Source organism: Phyllobates terribilis, unplaced genomic scaffold, assembly GCF_046119375.1.
Source record: "Phyllobates terribilis strain yellow unplaced genomic scaffold, ASM4611937v1 Scaffold_4__5_contigs__length_816908805, whole genome shotgun sequence".
NCBI lineage: Eukaryota > Metazoa > Chordata > Amphibia > Anura > Dendrobatidae > Phyllobates > Phyllobates terribilis.
In genome coordinates this window covers 691,715,346-691,732,224 of record NW_027362764.1, presented here as the reverse complement: position 1 = coordinate 691,732,224, position 16,879 = coordinate 691,715,346, and the positions used below count along the sequence as shown (strand labels likewise).

At 52.4% G+C, this 16,879-nt stretch overlaps 8 non-coding genes across 8 annotated transcripts; all 8 read right to left on the bottom strand.

Annotated features, from left to right (window-relative positions):
• Nucleotides 1-1,345: 1,345 nt before the first annotated feature.
• LOC141266244 (5S ribosomal RNA) lies at nucleotides 1,346-1,464 on the bottom strand. The gene has a single exon (XR_012320296.1). It is a non-coding gene; the product is annotated as a 5S ribosomal RNA (ribosomal RNA).
• Nucleotides 1,465-3,170: 1,706 nt separating this feature from the next.
• LOC141269753 (5S ribosomal RNA) lies at nucleotides 3,171-3,289 on the bottom strand. Its single transcript, XR_012321537.1, has one exon. It is a non-coding gene; the product is annotated as a 5S ribosomal RNA (ribosomal RNA).
• Nucleotides 3,290-4,995: 1,706 nt separating this feature from the next.
• On the bottom strand, nucleotides 4,996-5,114 carry LOC141266549 (5S ribosomal RNA). Its single transcript, XR_012320583.1, has one exon. It is a non-coding gene; the product is annotated as a 5S ribosomal RNA (ribosomal RNA).
• A 1,706-nt stretch (nucleotides 5,115-6,820) lies between these two features.
• Nucleotides 6,821-6,939, bottom strand: LOC141266262 (5S ribosomal RNA). Its single transcript, XR_012320313.1, has one exon. It is a non-coding gene; the product is annotated as a 5S ribosomal RNA (ribosomal RNA).
• A 1,706-nt stretch (nucleotides 6,940-8,645) lies between these two features.
• Nucleotides 8,646-8,764, bottom strand: LOC141267067 (5S ribosomal RNA). Its single transcript, XR_012321084.1, has one exon. It is a non-coding gene; the product is annotated as a 5S ribosomal RNA (ribosomal RNA).
• A 1,686-nt stretch (nucleotides 8,765-10,450) lies between these two features.
• Nucleotides 10,451-10,569, bottom strand: LOC141269203 (5S ribosomal RNA). The gene has a single exon (XR_012321483.1). It is a non-coding gene; the product is annotated as a 5S ribosomal RNA (ribosomal RNA).
• A 1,724-nt stretch (nucleotides 10,570-12,293) lies between these two features.
• LOC141267638 (5S ribosomal RNA) lies at nucleotides 12,294-12,412 on the bottom strand. The gene has a single exon (XR_012321323.1). It is a non-coding gene; the product is annotated as a 5S ribosomal RNA (ribosomal RNA).
• A 1,706-nt stretch (nucleotides 12,413-14,118) lies between these two features.
• On the bottom strand, nucleotides 14,119-14,237 carry LOC141270439 (5S ribosomal RNA). The gene has a single exon (XR_012321675.1). It is a non-coding gene; the product is annotated as a 5S ribosomal RNA (ribosomal RNA).
• Between the last annotated feature and the right edge of the window lie 2,642 nt (nucleotides 14,238-16,879).

Genomic DNA, 16,879 nt, shown 5'->3' with positions numbered 1-16,879 from the left:
CCGTACCTAGGAAGCGCACACTCACACACAGCGAGCATGCACAAGTTGCTCGCACGAGACCACATTCCCTATTTGCACCTGCAGCTTTTCCGCCACCATGCGTCAGACTCTCCTGCCTGTCTTATTATTATTTCAGGGCCTTAGCAGGAACCACCCCCTCAATTCCCTCCCGCTCCTTCCTAGCACTGAGGTTAGCTCCTGGGCAGCTGTCTGATTGGGTTAGTTACACAAGATTCTTTGAAGAAGAAGACGTTACTTCTGCTGGCCCTCGTTAGGCGGTCGCCCTCTAAAACCATCCCCTGGGCAGCTGCTGAAAGCCTGGCCCCTTCACAGCGCGAGATGCTTTTAACGCCATCATTTGCATACGGCCGGCTGCGGGGTCAATAAGCACTCCTAGCCGTGGCAAGGAGCTCGGTGTGAGGCCTGGTAGAGGCGGCGGGGTTGCGTCCTTATCTTAGAGGTCTTGGGGGGCTTGGGATGCTTGGGACTTCCAGCCTCTACTTTACGTAAGGTCGGTGTCCAGCAAGGCGCCACTCAATGCTAGCCGAGCTGGGCAAGATGGCAAAACGTCATCAAAATTGTCTACAATACCTGGTGTTCTCAGGAGGTGTCCCAACCAAGTATTTCCGAACCCATCTCTGCTTTGCTTCCGAGATCGGACGTATCCACGGTGGTATGGCCAGTAGACGCTGCTTGGCCCATCGCCTGGCCAGCCTTCCTCAGGCTCGCGTGGGGACGAGAACTCTGGCCGTTCTGGGGCGGTCTCCGAAGGACCGATGCATAGGCTGTGCCGTCCCTATAGGTGTTGTTTGTTGAGCAATGAAACACCTGCCGCATCAGATGTGTTTAAAAATGGCTCGGCGCAGGGTCTCCTGCAGGCTAAACCGTTCATCGCGGGGATGTGACAGAAAGAGCAAGCTGGACCCGCAACTTGGGGTGGAGCGAAACGCCCAGGAGTGAATGAAGGAAGAGGGTGAGATGGTTGCGAGTGAATTTGAGCTGCTCTTCGGGGGGGTCGTGTGGCCTGCAAAGGTGTTTTGCTTGGGTTGTGCTGTAAACTGGCCTCCAGGTTACCGGTGGTTGCCTCCAGGTCAGCGGTGGTTGCCTCCAGTCATGCGGGAGTCGCTGGTCCTGGTGAAAAGAAGCCTAGTATTAAAAGTAAATAAGCAACAATGCTGGAGGCCCACGGTGATGAGAAGGATGCTGGTATTTTGCAAGGATTAAATAGCGCAAGAGAGAAAGCAAATGAAAAGAAGAAAGGAGCATGTGTGCGCTTGTGAAAAAAGGAATGGAAAAAAGGCATAGAGGAGAGTGACCCCTGCTGGTGGAAGTAAGAAAAGGCAAAAGCCTACAGCACCTGGTATTCCCAGGCGGTCTCCCATCCAAGTACTAACCAGGCCTGACCCTGCTTAGCTTCCGAGATCAGACAAGATCGGGCGTGTTCAGGGTGGTGTGGCCGTAGGCAGAGACAGGCATCTCACTTGCTGCTTTTCCACTTTGACGTCCGGTTGCCGGCTGCCCTTTCCAGTGCTTAGTAAGACAAGGTGCTTTTGTGCTTTCTTTTCTCTTCACTTTTTTGCTGGCTCCTTAAAAAGGTCTTGTAGACAGAACGTCCCGCTCAGAGCCGCTGAGCTCACTGATCGGCTGCCGCGCTGTCGACGGAACGTCAGCGTCGCGGCCAATGCCACAGGCCGGGAGCAGCGGCGAGACTCACCGGTAGACCTGGGTAGGGTGAGTAGAGCGCGGTTAGTTGCTTTCTAATAGCCTGCAGCCGGGGATTAACTTTTAATGAAAGGGAGCAACCCTTTTGACTGTCTGCAGCGCGCCGTACCTAGGAAGCGCACACTCACACACAGCGAGCATGCACAAGTTGCTCGCACGAGACCACATTCCCTATTTGCACCTGCAGCTTTTCCGCCACCATGCGTCAGACTCTCCTGCCTGTCTTATTATTATTTCAGGGCCTTAGCAGGAACCACCCCCTCAATTCCCTCCCGCTCCTTCCTAGCACTGAGGTTAGCTCCTGGGCAGCTGTCTGATTGGGTTAGTTACACAAGATTCTTTGAAGAAGAAGACGTTACTTCTGCTGGCCCTCGTTAGGCGGTCGCCCTCTAAAACCATCCCCTGGGCAGCTGCTGAAAGCCTGGCCCCTTCACAGCGCGAGATGCTTTTAACGCCATCATTTGCATACGGCCGGCTGCGGGGTCAATAAGCACTCCTAGCCGTGGCAAGGAGCTCGGTGTGAGGTCTGGTAGAGGCGGCGGGGTTGCGTCCTTATCTTAGAGGTCTTGGGGGGCTTGGGATGCTTGGGACTTCCAGCCTCTACTTTACGTAAGGTCGGTGTCCAGCAAGGCGCCACTCAATGCTAGCCGAGCTGGGCAAGATGGCAAAACGTCATCAAAATTGTCTACAATACCTGGTGTTCTCAGGAGGTGTCCCAACCAAGTATTTCCGAACCCATCTCTGCTTTGCTTCCGAGATCGGACGTATCCAAGATGGTATGGCCAGTAGACGCTGCTTGGCCCATCGCCCGGCCAGCCTTCCTCAGGCTCGCGTGGGGACGAGAACTCTGGCCGTTCTGGGGCGGTCTCCGAAGGACCGATGCATAGGCTGTGCCGTCCCTATAGGTGTTGTTTGTTGAGCAATGAAACACCTGCCGCATCAGATGTGTTTAAAAATGGCTCGGCGCAGGGTCTCCTGCAGGCTAAACCGTTCATCGCGGGGATGTGACAGAAAGAGCAAGCTGGACCCGCAACTTGGGGTGGAGCGAAACGCCCAGGAGTGAATGAAGGAAGAGGGTGAGATGGTTGCGAGTGAATTTGAGCTGCTCTTCGGGGGGGTCGTGTGGCTTGCAAAGGTGTTTTGCTTGGGTTGTGCTGTAAACTGGCCTCCAGGTTACCGGTGGTTGCCTCCAGGTCAGCGGTGGTTGCCTCCAGTCATGCGGGAGTCGCTGGTCCTGGTGAAAAGAAGCCTAGTATTAAAAGTAAATAAGCAACAATGCTGGAGGCCCACGGTGATGAGAAGGATGCTGGTATTTTGCAAGGATTAAATAGCGCAAGAGAGAAAGCAAATGAAAAGAAGAAAGGAGCATGTGTGCGCTTGTGAAAAAAGGAATGGAAAAAAGGCATAGAGGAGAGTGACCCCTGCTGGTGGAAGTAAGAAAAGGCAAAAGCCTACAGCACCTGGTATTCCCAGGTGGTCTCCCATCCAAGTACTAACCAGGCCCGACCCTGCTTAGCTTCCAAGATCAGACGAGATCAGGCGTGTTCAGGGTGGTGTGGCCGTAGGCAGAGACAGGCCTCTCACTTGCTGCTTTTCCACTTTGACGTCCGGTTGCCGGCTGCCCTTTCCAGTGCTTAGTAAGACAAGGTGCTTTTGTGCTTTCCTTTCTCTTCACTTTTTTGCTGGCTCCTTAAAAAGGTCTTGTAGACAGAACGCCCCGCTCAGAGCCGCTGAGCTCACTGATCGGCTGCCGCGCTGTCGACGGAACGTCAGCGTCGCGGCCAATGCCACAGGCCGGGAGCAGCGGCGAGACTCACCGGTAGACCTGGGTAGGGTGAGTAGAGCGCGGTTAGTTGCTTTCTAATAGCCTGCAGCCGGGGATTAACTTTTAATGAAAGGGAGCAACCCTTTTGACTGTCTGCAGCGCGCCGTACCTAGGAAGCGCACACTCACACACAGCGAGCATGCACAAGTTGCTCGCACGAGACCACATTCAATATTTGCACCTGCAGCTTTTCCGCCACCATGCGTCAGACTCTCCTGCCTGTCTTATTATTATTTCAGGGCCTTAGCAGGAACCACCCCCTCAATTCCCTCCCGCTCCTTCCTAGCACTGAGGTTAGCTCCTGGGCAGCTGTCTGATTGGGTTAGTTACACAAGATTCTTTGAAGAAGAAGACGTTACTTCTGCTGGCCCTCGTTAGGCGGTCGCCCTCTAAAACCATCCCCTGGGCAGCTGCTGAAAGCCTGGCCCCTTCACAGCGCGAGATGCTTTTAACGCCATCATTTGCATACGGCCGGCTGCGGGGTCAATAAGCACTCCTAGCCGTGGCAAGGAGCTCGGTGTGAGGCCTGGTAGAGGCGGCGGGGTTGCGTCCTTATCTTAGAGGTCTTGGGGGGCTTGGGATGCTTGGGACTTCCAGCCTCTACTTTACGTAAGGTCGGTGTCCAGCAAGGCGCCACTCAATGCTAGCCGAGCTGGGCAAGATGGCAAAACGTCATCAAAATTGTCTACAATACCTGGTGTTCTCAGGAGGTGTCCCAACCAAGTATTTCCGAACCCATCTCTGCTTTGCTTCCGAGATCGGACGTATCCACGGTGGTATGGCCAGTAGACGCTGCTTGGCCCATCGCCTGGCCAGCCTTCCTCAGGCTCGCGTGGGGACGAGAACTCTGGCCGTTCTGGGGCGGTCTCCGAAGGACCGATGCATAGGCTGTGCCGTCCCTATAGGTGTTGTTTGTTGAGCAATGAAACACCTGCCGCATCAGATGTGTTTAAAAATGGCTCGGCGCAGGGTCTCCTGCAGGCTAAACCGTTCATCGCGGGGATGTGACAGAAAGAGCAAGCTGGACCCGCAACTTGGGGTGGAGCGAAACGCCCAGGAGTGAATGAAGGAAGAGGGTGAGATGGTTGCGAGTGAATTTGAGCTGCTCTTCGGGGGGGTCGTGTGGCCTGCAAAGGTGTTTTGCTTGGGTTGTGCTGTAAACTGGCCTCCAGGTTACCGGTGGTTGCCTCCAGGTCAGCGGTGGTTGCCTCCAGTCATGCGGGAGTCGCTGGTCCTGGTGAAAAGAAGCCTAGTATTAAAAGTAAATAAGCAACAATGCTGGAGGCCCACGGTGATGAGAAGGATGCTGGTATTTTGCAAGGATTAAATAGCGCAAGAGAGAAAGCAAATGAAAAGAAGAAAGGAGCATGTGTGCGCTTGTGAAAAAAGGAATGGAAAAAAGGCATAGAGGAGAGTGACCCCTGCTGGTGGAAGTAAGAAAAGGCAAAAGACTACTGCACCTGGTATTCCCAGGCGGTCTCCCATCCAAGTACTAACCAGGCCTGACCCTGCTTAGCTTCCGAGATCAGACGAGATCGGGCGTGTTCAGGGTGGTGTGGCCGTAGGCAGAGACAGGCATCTCACTTGCTGCTTTTCCACTTTGACGTCCGGTTGCCGGCTGCCCTTTCCAGTGCTTAGTAAGACAAGGTGCTTTTGTGCTTTCTTTTCTCTTCACTTTTTTGCTGGCTCCTTAAAAAGGTCTTGTAGACAGAACGCCCCGCTCAGAGCCGCTGAGCTCACTGATCGGCTGCCGCGCTGTCGACGGAACGTCAGCGTCGCGGCCAATGCCACAGGCCGGGAGCAGCGGCGAGACTCACCGGTAGACCTGGGTAGGGTGAGTAGAGCGCGGTTAGTTGCTTTCTAATAGCCTGCAGCCGGGGATTAACTTTTAATGAAAGGGAGCAACCCTTTTGACTGTCTGCAGCGCGCCGTACCTAGGAAGCGCACACTCACACACAGCGAGCATGCACAAGTTGCTCGCACGAGACCACATTCAATATTTGCACCTGCAGCTTTTCCGCCACCATGCGTCAGACTCTCCTGCCTGTCTTATTATTATTTCAGGGCCTTAGCAGGAACCACCCCCTCAATTCCCTCCCGCTCCTTCCTAGCACTGAGGTTAGCTCCTGGGCAGCTGTCTGATTGGGTTAGTTACACAAGATTCTTTGAAGAAGAAGACGTTACTTCTGCTGGCCCTCGTTAGGCGGTCGCCCTCTAAAACCATCCCCTGGGCAGCTGCTGAAAGCCTGGCCCCTTCACAGCGCGAGATGCTTTTAACGCCATCATTTGCATACGGCCGGCTGCGGGGTCAATAAGCACTCCTAGCCGTGGCAAGGAGCTCGGTGTGAGGCCTGGTAGAGGCGGCGGGGTTGCGTCCTTATCTTAGAGGTCTTGGGGGGCTTGGGATGCTTGGGACTTCCAGCCTCTACTTTACGTAAGGTCGGTGTCCAGCAAGGCGCCACTCAATGCTAGCCGAGCTGGGCAAGATGGCAAAACGTCATCAAAATTGTCTACAATACCTGGTGTTCTCAGGAGGTGTCCCAACCAAGTATTTCCGAACCCATCTCTGCTTTGCTTCCGAGATCGGACGTATCCACGGTGGTATGGCCAGTAGACGCTGCTTGGCCCATCGCCTGGCCAGCCTTCCTCAGGCTCGCGTGGGGACGAGAACTCTGGCCGTTCTGGGGCGGTCTCCGAAGGACCGATGCATAGGCTGTGCCGTCCCTATAGGTGTTGTTTGTTGAGCAATGAAACACCTGCCGCATCAGATGTGTTTAAAAATGGCTCGGCGCAGGGTCTCCTGCAGGCTAAACCGTTCATCGCGGGGATGTGACAGAAAGAGCAAGCTGGACCCGCAACTTGGGGTGGAGCGAAACGCCCAGGAGTGAATGAAGGAAGAGGGTGAGATGGTTGCGAGTGAATTTGAGCTGCTCTTCGGGGGGGTCGTGTGGCCTGCAAAGGTGTTTTGCTTGGGTTGTGCTGTAAACTGGCCTCCAGGTTACCGGTGGTTGCCTCCAGGTCAGCGGTGGTTGCCTCCAGTCATGCAGGAGTCGCTGGTCCTGGTGAAAAGAAGCCTAGTATTAAAAGTAAATAAGCAACAATGCTGGAGGCCCACGGTGATGAGAAGGATGCTGGTATTTTGCAAGGATTAAATAGCGCAAGAGAGAAAGCAAATGAAAAGAAGAAAGGAGCATGTGTGCGCTTGTGAAAAAAGGAATGGAAAAAAGGCATAGAGGAGAGTGACCCCTGCTGGTGGAAGTAAGAAAAGGCAAAAGACTACTGCACCTGGTATTCCCAGGTGGTCTCCCATCCAAGTACTAACCAGGCCCAACCCTGCTTAGCTTCCAAGATCAGACGAGATCGGGCGTGTTCAGGGTGGTGTGGCCGTAGGCAGAGACAGGCCTCTCACTTGCTGCTTTTCCACTTTGACGTCCGGTTGCCGGCTGCCCTTTCCAGTGCTGAGTAAGACAAGGTGCTTTTGTGCTTTCCTTTCTCTTCACTTTTTTGCTGGCTCCTTAAAAAGGTCTTGTAGACAGAACGCCCCGCTCAGAGCCGCTGAGCTCACTGATCGGCTGCCGCGCTGTCGACGGAACGTCAGCGTCGCGGCCAATGCCACAGGCCGGGAGCAGCGGCGAGACTCACCGGTAGACCTGGGTAGGGTGAGTAGAGCGCGGTTAGTTGCTTTCTAATAGCCTGCAGCCGGGGATTAACTTTTAATGAAAGGGAGCAACCCTTTTGACTGTCTGCAGCGCGCCGTACCTAGGAAGCGCACACTCACACACAGCGAGCATGCACAAGTTGCTCGCACGAGACCACATTCCCTATTTGCACCTGCAGCTTTTCCGCCACCATGCGTCAGACTCTCCTGCCTGTCTTATTATTATTTCAGGGCCTTAGCAGGAACCACCCCCTCAATTCCCTCCCGCTCCTTCCTAGCACTGAGGTTAGCTCCTGGGCAGCTGTCTGATTGGGTTAGTTACACAAGATTCTTTGAAGAAGAAGACGTTACTTCTGCTGGCCCTCGTTAGGCGGTCGCCCTCTAAAACCATCCCCTGGGCAGCTGCTGAATGCCTGGCCCCTTCACAGCGCGAGATGCTTTTAACGCCATCATTTGCATACGGCCGGCTGCGGGGTCAATAAGCACTCCTAGCCGTGGCAAGGAGCTCGGTGTGAGGCCTGGTAGAGGCGGCGGGGTTGCGTCCTTATCTTAGAGGTCTTGGGGGGCTTGGGATGCTTGGGACTTCCAGCCTCTACTTTACGTAAGGTCGGTGTCCAGCAAGGCGCCACTCAATGCTAGCCGAGCTGGGCAAGATGGCAAAACGTCATCAAAATTGTCTACAATACCTGGTGTTCTCAGGAGGTGTCCCAACCAAGTATTTCCGAACCCATCTCTGCTTTGCTTCCGAGATCGGACGTATCCAAGGTGGTATGGCCAGTAGACGCTGCTTGGCCCATCGCCCGGCCAGCCTTCCTCAGGCTCGCGTGGGGACGAGAACTCTGGCCGTTCTGGGGCGGTCTCCGAAGGACCGATGCATAGGCTGTGCCGTCCCTATAGGTGTTGTTTGTTGAGCAATGAAACACCTGCCGCATCAGATGTGTTTAAAAATGGCTCGGCGCAGGGTCTCCTGCAGGCTAAACCGTTCATCGCGGGGATGTGACAGAAAGAGCAAGCTGGACCCGCAACTTGGGGTGGAGCGAAACGCCCAGGAGTGAATGAAGGAAGAGGGTGAGATGGTTGCGAGTGAATTTGAGCTGCTCTTCGGGGGGGTCGTGTGGCCTGCAAAGGTGTTTTGCTTGGGTTGTGCTGTAAACTGGCCTCCAGGTTACCGGTGGTTGCCTCCAGGTCAGCGGTGGTTGCCTCCAGTCATGCGGGAGTCGCTGGTCCTGGTGAAAAGAAGCCTAGTATTAAAAGTAAATAAGCAACAATGCTGGAGGCCCACGGTGATGAGAAGGATGCTGGTATTTTGCAAGGATTAAATAGCGCAAGAGAGAAAGCAAATGAAAAGAAGAAAGGAGCATGTGTGCGCTTGTGAAAAAAGGAATGGAAAAAAGGCATAGAGGAGAGTGACCCCTGCTGGTGGAAGTAAGAAAAGGCAAAAGCCTACAGCACCTGGAATTCCCAGGCGGTCTCCCATCCAAGTACTAACCAGGCCTGACCCTGCTTAGCTTCCAAGATAAGACGAGATCGGGCGTGTTCAGGGTGGTGTGGCCGTAGGCAGAAACAGGCCTCTCACTTGCTGCTTTTCCACTTTGACGTCCGGTTGCCGGCTGCCCTTTCTAGTGCTTAGTAAGACAAGGTGCTTTTGTGCTTTCTTTTCTCTTCACTTTTTTGCTGGCTCCTTAAAAAGGTCTTGTAGACAGAACGCCCCGCTCAGAGCCGCTGAGCTCACTGATCGGCTGCCGCGCTGTCGACGGAACGTCAGCGTCGCGGCCAATGCCACAGGCCGGGAGCAGCGGCGAGACTCACCGGTAGACCTGGGTAGGGTGAGTAGAGCGCGGTTAGTTGCTTTCTAATAGCCTGCAGCCGGGGATTAACTTTTAATGAAAGGGAGCAACCCTTTTGACTGTCTGCAGCGCGCCGTACCTAGGAAGCGCACACTCACACACAGCGAGCATGCACAAGTTGCTCGCACGAGACCACATTCCCTATTTGCACCTGCAGCTTTTCCGCCACCATGCGTCAGACTCTCCTGCCTGTCTTATTATTATTTCAGGGCCTTAGCAGGAACCACCCCCTCAATTCCCTCCCGCTCCTTCCTAGCACTGAGGTTAGCTCCTGGGCAGCTGTCTGATTGGGTTAGTTACACAAGCTTCTTTGAAGAAGAAGACGTTACTTCTGCTGGCCCTCGTTAGGCGGTCGCCCTCTAAAACCATCCCCTGGGCAGCTGCTGAAAGCCTGGCCCCTTCACAGCGCGAGATGCTTTTAACGCCATCATTTGCATACGGCCGGCTGCGGGGTCAATAAGCACTCCTAGCCGTGTCAAGGAGCTCGGTGTGAGGCCTGGTAGAGGCGGCGGGGTTGCGTCCTTATCTTAGAGGTCTTGGGGGGCTTGGGAGGCTTGGGACTTCCAGCCTCTACTTTACGTAAGGTCGGTGTCCAGCAAGGCGCCACTCAATGCTAGCCGAGCTGGGCAAGATGGCAAAACGTCATCAAAATTGTCTACAATACCTGGTGTTCTCAGGAGGTGTCCCAACCAAGTATTTCCGAACCCATCTCTGCTTTGCTTCCGAGATCGGACGTATCCAAGGTGGTATGGACAGTAGACGCTGCTTGGCCCATCGCCCGGCCAGCCTTCCTCAGGCTCGCGTGGGGACGAGAACTCTGGCCGTTCTGGGGCGGTCTCCGAAGGACCGATGCATAGGCTGTGCCGTCCCTATAGGTGTTGTTTGTTGAGCAATGAAACACCTGCCGCATCAGATGTGTTTAAAAATGGCTCGGCGCAGGGTCTCCTGCAGGCTAAACCGTTCATCGCGGGGATGTGACAGAAAGAGCAAGCTGGACCCGCAACTTGGGGTGGAGCGAAACGCCCAGGAGTGAATGAAGGAAGAGGGTGAGATGGTTGCGAGTGAATTTGAGCTGCTCTTCGGGGGGGTCGTGTGGCCTGCAAAGGTGTTTTGCTTGGGTTGTGCTGTAAACTGGCCTCCAGGTCAGCGGTGGTTGCCTCCAGTCATGCGGGAGTCGCTGGTCCTGGTGAAAAGAAGCCTAGTATTAAAAGTAAATAAGCAACAATGCTGGAGGCCCACGGTGATGAGAAGGATGCTGGTATTTTGCAAGGATTAAATAGCGCAAGAGAGAAAGCAAATGAAAAGAAGAAAGGAGCATGTGTGCGCTTGTGAAAAAAGGAATGGAAAAAAGGCATAGAGGAGAGTGACCCCTTGCTGGTGGAAGTAAGAAAAGGCAAAAGCCTACAGCACCTGGTATTCCCAGGCGGTCTCCCATCCAAGTACTAACCAGGCCCAACCCTGCTTAGCTTCCAAGATCAGACGAGATCAGGCGTGTTCAGGGTGGTGTGGCCGTAGGCAGAGACAGGCCTCTCACTTGCTGCTTTTCCACTTTGACGTCCGGTTGCCGGCTGCCCTTTCCAGTGCTTAGTAAGATAAGGTGCTTTTGTGCTTTCTTTTCTCTTCACTTTTTTCCTGGCTCCTTAAAAAGGTCTTGTAGACAGAACGCCCCGCTCAGAGCCGCTGAGCTCACTGATCGGCTGCCGCGCTGTCGACGGAACGTCAGCGTCGCGGCCAATGCCACAGGCCGGGAGCAGCGGCGAGACTCACCGGTAGACCTGGGTAGGGTGAGTAGAGCGCGGTTAGTTGCTTTCTAATAGCCTGCAGCCGGGGATTAACTTTTAATGAAAGGGAGCAACCCTTTTGACTGTCTGCAGCGCGCCGTACCTAGGAAGCGCACACTCACACACAGCGAGCATGCACAAGTTGCTCGCACGAGACCACATTCCCTATTTGCACCTGCAGCTTTTCCGCCACCATGCGTCAGACTCTCCTGCCTGTCTTATTATTTCAGGGCCTTAGCAGGAACCACCCCCTCAATTCCCTCCCGCTCCTTCCTAGCACTGAGGTTAGCTCCTGGGCAGCTGTCTGATTGGGTTAGTTACACAAGCTTCTTTGAAGAAGAAGACGTTACTTCTGCTGGCCCTCGTTAGGCGGTCGCCCTCTAAAACCATCCCCTGGGCAGCTGCTGAAAGCCTGGCCCCTTCACAGCGCGAGATGCTTTTAACGCCATCATTTGCATACGGCCGGCTGCGGGGTCAATAAGCACTCCTAGCCGTGGCAAGGAGCTCGGTGTGAGGCCTGGTAGAGGCGGCGGGGTTGCGTCCTTATCTTAGAGGTCTTGGGGGGCTTGGGATGCTTGGGACTTCCAGCCTCTACTTTACGTAAGGTCGGTGTCCAGCAAGGCGCCACTCAATGCTAGCCGAGCTGGGCAAGATGGCAAAACGTCATCAAAATTGTCTACAATACCTGGTGTTCTCAGGAGGTGTCCCAACCAAGTATTTCCGAACCCATCTCTGCTTTGCTTCCGAGATCGGACGTATCCAAGGTGGTATGGCCAGTAGACGCTGCTTGGCCCATCGCCCGGCCAGCCTTCCTCAGGCTCGCGTGGGGACGAGAACTCTGGCCGTTCTCCGGCAGTCTCCGAAGGACCGATGCATAGGCTGTGCCGTCCCTATAGGTGTTGTTTGTTGAGCAATGAAACACCTGCCGCATCAGATGTGTTTAAAAATGGCTCGGCGCAGGGTCTCCTGCAGGCTAAACCGTTCATCGCGGGGATGTGACAGAAAGAGCAAGCTGGACCCGCAACTTGGGGTGGAGCGAAACGCCCAGGAGTGAATGAAGGAAGAGGGTGAGATGGTTGCGAGTGAATTTGAGCTGCTCTTCGGGGGGGTCGTGTGGCCTGCAAAGGTGTTTTGTTTGGGTTGTGCTGTAAACTGGCCTCCAGGTTACCGGTGGTTGCCTCCAGGTCAGCGGTGGTTGCCTCCAGGTCAGCGGTGGTTGCCTCCAGTCATGCGGGAGTCGCTGGTCCTGGTGAAAAGAAGCCTAGTATTAAAAGTAAATAAGCAACAATGCTGGAGGCCCACGGTGATGAGAAGGATGCTGGTATTTTGCAAGGATTAAATAGCGCAAGAGAGAAAGCAAATGAAAAGAAGAAAGGAGCATGTGTGCGCTTGTGAAAAAAGGAATGGAAAAAAGGCATAGAGGAGAGTGACCCCTGCTGGTGGAAGTAAGAAAAGGCAAAAGCCTACAGCACCTGGTATTCCCAGGTGGTCTCCCATCCAAGTACTAACCAGGCCCGACCCTGCTTAGCTTCCGAGATCAGACGAGATCAGGCGTGTTCAGGGTGGTGTGGCTGTAGGCAGAGACAGGCCTCTCACTTGCTGCTTTTCCACTTTGACGTCCGGTTGCCGGCTGCCCTTTCCAGTGCTTAGTAAGACAAGGTGCTTTTGTGCTTTCCTTTCTCTTCACTTTTTTGCTGGCTCCTTAAAAAGGTCTTGTAGACAGAACGCCCCGCTCAGAGCCGCTGAGCTCACTGATCGGCTGCCGCGCTGTCGACGGAACGTCAGCGTCGCGGCCAATGCCACAGGCCGGGAGCAGCGGCGAGACTCACCGGTAGACCTGGGTAGGGTGAGTAGAGCGCGGTTAGTTGCTTTCTAATAGCCTGCAGCCGGGGATTAACTTTTAATGAAAGGGAGCAACCCTTTTGACTGTCTGCAGCGCGCCGTACCTAGGAAGCGCACACTCACACACAGCGAGCATGCACAAGTTGCTCGCACGAGACCACATTCCCTATTTGCACCTGCAGCTTTTCCGCCACCATGCGTCAGACTCTCCTGCCTGTCTTATTATTATTTCAGGGCCTTAGCAGGAACCACCCCCTCAATTCCCTCCCGCTCCTTCCTAGCACTGAGGTTAGCTCCTGGGCAGCTGTCTGATTGGGTTAGTTACACAAGATTCTTTGAAGAAGAAGACGTTACTTCTGCTGGCCCTCGTTAGGCGGTCGCCCTCTAAAACCATCCCCTGGGCAGCTGCTGAAAGCCTGGCCCCTTCACAGCGCGAGATGCTTTTAACGCCATCATTTGCATACGGCCGGCTGCGGGGTCAATAAGCACTCCTAGCCGTGGCAAGGAGCTCGGTGTGAGGCCTGGTAGAGGCGGCGGGGTTGCGTCCTTATCTTAGAGGTCTTGGGGGGCTTGGGATGCTTGGGACTTCCAGCCTCTACTTTACGTAAGGTCGGTGTCCAGCAAGGCGCCACTCAATGCTAGCCGAGCTGGGCAAGATGGCAAAACGTCATCAAAATTGTCTACAATACCTGGTGTTCTCAGGAGGTGTCCCAACCAAGTATTTCCGAACCCATCTCTGCTTTGCTTCCGAGATCGGACGTATCCAAGGTGGTATGGCCAGTAGACGCTGCTTGGCCCATCGCCCGGCCAGCCTTCCTCAGGCTCGCGTGGGGACGAGAACTCTGGCCGTTCTGGGGCGGTCTCCGAAGGACCGATGCATAGGCTGTGCCGTCCCTATAGGTGTTGTTTGTTGAGCAATGAAACACCTGCCGCATCAGATGTGTTTAAAAATGGCTCGGCGCAGGGTCTCCTGCAGGCTAAACCGTTCATCGCGGGGATGTGACAGAAAGAGCAAGCTGGACCCGCAACTTGGGGTGGAGCGAAACGCCCAGGAGTGAATGAAGGAAGAGGGTGAGATGGTTGCGAGTGAATTTGAGCTGCTCTTCGGGGGGGTCGTGTGGCCTGCAAAGGTGTTTTGCTTGGGTTGTGCTGTAAACTGGCCTCCAGGTTACCGGTGGTTGCCTCCAGGTCAGCGGTGGTTGCCTCCAGTCATGCGGGAGTCGCTGGTCCTGGTGAAAAGAAGCCTAGTATTAAAAGTAAATAAGCAACAATGCTGGAGGTCCACGGTGATGAGAAGGATGCTGGTATTTTGCAAGGATTAAATAGCGCAAGAGAGAAAGCAAATGAAAAGAAGAAAGGAGCATGTGTGCGCTTGTGAAAAAAGGAATGGAAAAAAGGCATAGAGGAGAGTGACCCCTGCTGGTGGAAGTAAGAAAAGGCAAAAGCCTACAGCACCTGGTATTCCTAGGCGGTCTCCCATCCAAGTACTAACCAGGCCCAACCCTGCTTAGCTTCCAAGATCAGACGAGATCAGGCGTGTTCAGGGTGGTGTGGCCGTAGGCAGAGACAGGCCTCTCACTTGCTGCTTTTCCACTTTGACGTCCGGTTGCCGGCTGCCCTTTCCAGTGCTTAGTAAGACAAGGTGCTTTTGTGCTTTCCTTTCTCTTCACTTTTTTGCTGGCTCCTTAAAAAGGTCTTGTAGACAGAACGCCCCGCTCAGAGCCGCTGAGCTCACTGATCGGCTGCCGCGCTGTCGACGGAACGTCAGCGTCGCGGCCAATGCCACAGGCCGGGAGCAGCGGCGAGACTCACCGGTAGACCTGGGTAGGGTGAGTAGAGCGCGGTTAGTTGCTTTCTAATAGCCTGCAGCCGGGGATTAACTTTTAATCATAGAATCATAGAATGGTAGAGTTGGAAGGGACCTCCTGGGTCATCTGGTCCAACCCCCTGCTCAAAGCAGGATTCACTAGATCATCTCAGACAGATGTCTGTCCAGCCTCTGTTTGAAGACGTCCATTGAAGGGGAACTCACCACCTCTCGTGGCAGCCTGTTCCACTCATTAATCACCCTAACTGTCAAAAAGTTTTTTCTAATATCTAATCTGTGTCTCCTCCCATTTAGTTTCATCCCATTGCTTCTAGTCTTTCCTTGTGCAAATGAGAATAAAGATGATCCTTCTACAATGTGACAGCCCTTGACATATTTGTAGACAGCTATTAAGTCTCCTCTCAGTCTTCTTTTTTGCAAGCTAAACATTCCCAAATCCTGCAACCGTTCCTCATAGGACATGGTTTGCAGACCAGTCACCATTCTGGTCGCTCTTCTCTGAACTTGCTCCAGTTTGTCTATGTCTTTTTTAAAATGTGGTGCCCAAAACTGTACACAGTATTCCAGATGAGGTCTGACCAAAGAGGAGTAAAGACCGATAATGACTTCACTTGATCTAGACTGTATGCTTCTGTTAATACATCCCAGAATTGTATTTGCCTTTTTTGCTGCTGCATCACACTGTTGACTCATGTTCAGTCTATGATCTATTAGTATACCTAAGTCTTTTTCACATGTACTGTTGCTTAGCTCTATTCCTCCCATTCTGTATATGCTTTTTTCATTTTTATTGCCCAGATGTAGTACTTTGCATTTTTCCCTGTTAAAAACCATTCTGTTGGTTGCTGCCCACTGCTCCAGTTTATTTAGGTCTTTTTGAATCCTCTCTCTCTCTTCTCTAGTATTAGCTATCCCTCCTAGCTTTGTGTCATCAGCAAATTTAATCAGTTTACCCTCAATTCCTTCATCTAAATCATTGATAAAGATGTTGAACAATACAGGTCCCAGGACGGAGCCCTGTGGTACCCCACTTGAGACATTCATCCAGCTGGATGTGAAGCCATTTACAACCACCCTTTGAGTCCGATCACTAAGCCAGTTATGAATCCACCTAACAGTTGCCTGGTCCATTGCATACTTGGTCATTTTTTCAATAAGGATGATGTGAGATACTTTGTCAAATGCTTTGCTGAAGTCAAGATATACTATATCTACAGCATTTCCCTGATCCACCCAGTCAGTGATTCTGTCATAGAAGGAAATTAAGTTAGTCTGACATGACTTGTTAGTTACAAACCCATGCTGACTCTGGTTAATCACTTCATTCTTATCCATGTACTTACATACATGTTGTTTAATAATTTGTTCAAAGATCTTTCCTGGTATAGAAGTCAGACTCACCGGCCTATAGTTCCCTGGGTCCACCTTCTTCCCCTTTTTGAAGATAGGAACAACATTTGCTCTTCTCCAGTCTTCTGGGACTTCTCCTGTTCTCCAAGAATTTTCAAAGATTATGGAGAGTGGTTCTAAAATTTCTTCTACAATCTCCTTCAGTACTCTGGGGTGTAATTCATCTGGACCTGGAGACTTGAACTCATTTATGTTAGCTAAATATTCCCTCACAATCTTTCTGTTTACTGATAACTTGGATTCCTCTATTCCTTTAAATGGACAGTGAAGATCAGTTGATGTTACATTTTCTTTCTGAGAGAAAACAGATGCAAAATAGGAATTAAAAAGTTCGGCCTTCTCAACATCCTCTCTTACCATTTCTCCATTTTCATCCTGTAAAAATCCTATAGCATCTTTGACTTTTCTTTTACTTTTGACATACCCCCAAAATCCTTTTTTATTGCTTCTGACATCTCTTGCAAGCCTTAATTCATTGTCAGCTTTAGCTAACCTGATACGTGCCCTACAGGATCTGCAGACTGCATTATAATCTTCTTTAGATATGCCTCCCTCTTTCCATTTAATAAACATTTCTTTCTTTCTTTTTAGCATGTGTTTAAGTTCTGTGTTCATCCATCCTGGTTTCCTTAAATGCTTCCCATTCTTCCTACTTTTCGGGATTGTTAACGATTGTGCTTTGAGAATCTCATTTTTAAAAATTTCCCATCCTTCCTGGACATTTTTGTCCTTAAGGACATCCAGCCATTGGATCCCTCCTATTCTCTTTCTGAGTCTCTTAAAATCTGCCTTTCTAAAATCTAACCTTGAAGTTTGAGTCTTCACATGTCTTCCTCCTCTAGTTATCCAAAATTCTATAATAGCATGATCGCTGCCTCCTAGGGTCCCAGCCACCTTTACCTCCTCAACCATTTCCTCCCTGTTTATAAGAATTAGATCCAAAGTAGCAGATCCCCTTGTTTTCTC